The sequence below is a fragment of the Eptesicus fuscus genome, chromosome 16, assembly GCF_027574615.1.
Source record: "Eptesicus fuscus isolate TK198812 chromosome 16, DD_ASM_mEF_20220401, whole genome shotgun sequence".
Classification (NCBI taxonomy): domain Eukaryota; kingdom Metazoa; phylum Chordata; class Mammalia; order Chiroptera; family Vespertilionidae; genus Eptesicus; species Eptesicus fuscus.
In genome coordinates, this window is record NC_072488.1 from 55,111,514 (window position 1) to 55,115,929 (window position 4,416).

A 4,416-nucleotide genomic window follows, 5' to 3' on the forward strand; every position below is an offset into this window, starting at 1 on the left:
AAAATTCTCTACAGGTATGGACATGCTTAATGTCAACATACTCTACATACAACATTGTTATAGTTCTTGCTTTCACTGTTAATTTAGAAAATTCAAGAGGAAAAGGAAACTGTATTATATACACTAATATTTTTTTGTTATTATGTTATTTCTTTCTTCTTGATGTTACAAGTTTCCTTCTTTTATTTTTTTTTCTTTCTGTTAGAAAACATTGTCTCTGGTAGGTCTGCTTGTGAGAAATTCTCTTAGTTTTCCTTCATCTGGGGATATCTTGACTTCATTTTCATTATTAAAGGATATTTTCCCTTTTCCTATGGGAGCCACCAGCTTGGGAGAAGTGTGGCCACAGATATCAGTGTGCTCTGAACAGAGGGAATCATCTGGCAAAAAACATCCCTTTCACACCAGCTTGTGCAAAAACAATAGACAGCCCTATGCTGGACGTGAATTGGCAGGTCATCAAACCAGTGTTGAGTCTTGGGGTACTGGCAGAGCTGTGGCTCCAATTCCTAGAGTTTGAGGTGGGGGGAATCATCATTCTGGCCAGGATGCTTTTGGACATATGCGTGTGGGGGCTGCACATTTGCACGACCAAAACCTGGCGCCATTGGCAATGCAGAGTGAACACAACACAGCAGCGATAGGCCATCTGCTCTGCCCTGGCTGCCTCGGCCTTACCGGCGCTGGTCATGTCTAAAGGTCATCATATTGAGGAAGTTCCTGAACTTCTCTTGGTAGTTGAAGATAAAGTTGAAGGCTACGAGAAGACCAAAAGGCTGTTTTGTTTCTTAAGAAACTTAAGGCCTGGAATGGTATCAAAAAGGTCTATGCCTCTCAGCGAATGAGAGCTGGCAAAGCAAAATGAGAAGCCGTCCCGTGCAGAGACCTTGCATTATCTACAACACGGACAATGGTCTCATCAAAACCTGAGAAACATCCCTCGGGGAGCATTTGAGATTTTGCTCCCATGCGTATTTCATCAGTTTGGCTAAAATTAGCTTTTTAATTTTAAAATAAATAACAAAAGTGTTTTCAAATAAACATGAAAATTATCAACAGGTTTTTATGTTTCTTATATTGATGAGGTTTTTATAGAAAATAGGAAGCCGAGAAAGGAGAAAATAATGCTGAGATTTAGTGATGGAATTACTCTGCTTAATGTAAGCAAATAGAACATTTTGAACCTTGCTCCCAGGGGCATGTGAGCCATTTCTGTGTTTGGACTGAAAGGGCTTTTCTGCCAGTTAGGTGATCTGTTTGGCACCTGGTGGAAAGCTGCCTCCCTCAAGAGTAACTACAGCCTTCCCATGCACAAGATGCTCAGTATAGACCTGAGCAGAATCTTGAAAACCCTAGAGATCCAAAGAGAAGAAGATTCACCGCAGAGTCCTGAAGAAGAAACCACTGAAAAACCGGAGTCACGTTGCAGCTGAACCCGTATGCAAAGACCATGAGCCAAACATCATTCTCCATAGGCCAAGAACCACAAGCTCCAGATGGATAAAGCAGCAGTTCTAGATGCCAAATCAGAAGAGAAGGGGGTTCCAGGCAAGAAGCCTGTGGTAGGGAAGAAAGGAAAGAAGGCTGTTGGTGTTACAAAGCAAAAGAAACCTTTGGTGGGAAAAAAAGGCTACAGCTACCAAGAAGTGAACCCACAGAAAAGAAACCCCCCACAGAAGAAAAGAAGCCTGTAACATAAAGTTAAATTTGGTCAAATCACTTCGGATAGTCCTAGCCGGTTTGGCTCAGTGGATAGAACATCGGACTGGGGACGGAAGGGTCCCAGGTTTGATTCCGGACAAGGGCACATGCCTGGATTTCGGGCCCCATCCCCAGTAGGGGGTGTGCAGAAGGCAGCCAATCGATTATTCTGTCTCGTCATTGATGTTTCTATCTTTCTCTCCCTCTCCCTTCCTCTCTGAAATCAATAAAAATATATATTTTAAAAAATCACTTTGGACAACTAATTTTGAATAAAAACCTAATCAAAGACAGTGAAAAAATTATTTTCACTGGACATAGGATACTTGGTTGACAATTCTTTCCTTTTAGTACTTGAAAAATGTTGTGCCACTTCCTTCTGACCCTCGTGGTTCAGATGAGAAATCTGCTGTAATTCATATTGGTGTTCTGCTTTAAGGTATCATTTCTCTTTGGCTGCTTCCAGGTATTTTCTTTATCATTAGTTTTCAGAAGTCTAATTGTTATATGTCTTGGAGTGGATTTCTTTGAGTTTATTTTATTTGAGATTTGCTTAACTTCTTGAATTTGTAGGTTTATTATTATTATTTTTTTTTACCAAGTTAGGGAAGTTTTCAGCTATTTTTCTTTGAATACATTTTCATACTTTTTTTCATTCTGTGACTGAAGTGATATGATTATTATCTTTAAAAAATCCTATCGTCCTTAGGACTCTGTTCCTTTTATTTCAGACTATTTTTTCTCTGTTATTCAGGTTGGATAAATTCTACTGATCTGTTCCACAAGTTCATTGACTTTATCTCTGTTATTTTTACTCTATTATTGAGCTCATACAGCAAGATTGTATCTTACTTGTGTATTTTTCAGTTCTTTAATTTCCATTTAGTTCTTTTTGATAATTTCTATTTCTTTGCTGAATTATTTACCTTCAATTTGTTTCAAGAGAATTTGTAAATGATTGTTGAAGTGTTTTGTTTTTTATGATAATTGTTTTAACATAATTATCAGATAATTCCAACATTTGCTTCATCTCATTGTTGGCATCCATCGAGTGTCTTTCCTCATTCATGCTGTGATTTTCCTGGTTCTTGAATGAGTGATTTTTTTTTTATTATATCCTGGACATTTTGTATAGTATATTATAAGGCTCTGGATACTATTTAATCTTTATTTTCTTTTAGCAGACAGTCCCCTGTTGAGATTTAACACATGGGCTGTTGGGTGTGTATTTTAGATTTTCTCTGGTCCATTCCAAAACCACTTTGGCAAAAGTGGAGCACTGCATCACACTGCCTTGTTGCAAATGGGCGAGGGGGACGTTCAGCTCTCCCCTTGTTCCACTGACACCCTCCCAGGAAAAGTGGAGCATCATCAGCTCCCATTGTCTTGTTGCCTCTGAGTGGGGGTGTGAACTCAGCTCCATGCTCAATCTGCTGATCCCACCTGCTGGGGGAATGGGAGCACCACCTGCTTTTGTCAAGCAGAAGATGGAAGGTCAGTTCCCCATCCCTCCAGCTCTTCCCAAACCATTCTGCAGAAGAACTGGAGTGCCGCCTCTCCCATCCGGGGATTAGAGGGATCCAGTGGAAAAATCACTCCCTTGCAGTTCTGCTGAAATCATGCTAGGGAGAGGATGTAGGTTTTTTTTTTTTCTTCTTCTGTGTTTGGCTGGAGTAAGACAGATATTACTAATAAGGTTTTCTATTATAAGGTCACCCTTGTTCCCCATGGTTTAGCCAGGGAATAGGCTTTTCTTGGGGCTTTTATTTTCTTGGGCTTGAGGCTTTTCCAGTCTGAGCTATGACAGAAAATAAAGAAACCCAGGAACTTACCACTGCGTCATTGCTCAAGTGCCAAGATCCCTATGTAGCCCAACCTCTTTCTAGCTTTGAAAATAGTCCCATGCTTAAGGAGACATATGATGAGACAAGTGTCTATTACTGGTAAGTTAAAAGAAATACAAACAATAGAAGCAGACCCACAAATGACTCAGAGGTTATATTTAGCAGATAAAAAAAATTCCCATGCTATGTCCAGGGTTTTTAGGAATGAGCTGGAGAAATGGAATTACTTCATGTTAGTGGAACTGGAAGTCTCCTCAGAAAGCCATTTTTTAAGCACTTGCTTAATTTAATACCCTGAGTCTCCCCCAGGTTGTCAAAAGTCATGAATTTTGTATTTTAGCAATTTACAACCTAGACTCTGCCCTGAACAGATGCATAGTAAATTATGTAAACAGACAAATCAAATGCATACCTAATAAAAAGAAATAACATGCTAAATTTATATAGGGATTCATGATTTACAGAGCACTTTCTTTTTTTGTAATATATTGTATTGATTTTTTACAGAGAGGAAGGGAGAGGGATAGTGAGTTAGAAACATCGATGAGGATGAGAGAGAAACATCAATAAGCTGCCTCCTGCACCCCCCACTGGGTATGTGCCCACAACCAAGGTACATGCCCTTGACCGGAATCGAACCTGGGACCCTTCAGTCCGCAGGCCGATGCTCTATACACTGAGCCAAACCGGTCAGGGCCAGAGCACTTTCTACATACATTTTCTCTATACATTTACTAACTAAGTGTATGCATTTACTACTCTACCTAATAATAGACAAATATGCAAATTGACCGTACCGCTATGCCCGCGATTGGCCAGGAGGCGCGGGGGGGCGGGACTCGGGGTGGCCGGGTGGCCGATTGGGCCGGCG

The 4,416-nt window shown here is 40.4% G+C and overlaps 1 pseudogene; it reads left to right on the top strand.

Annotated features, from left to right (window-relative positions):
- Nucleotides 1–313: 313 nt before the first annotated feature.
- LOC103299087 (60S ribosomal protein L4-like) lies at nucleotides 314–1,699 on the top strand (annotated as a pseudogene).
- The last annotated feature ends 2,717 nt before the right edge of the window (nucleotides 1,700–4,416 follow it).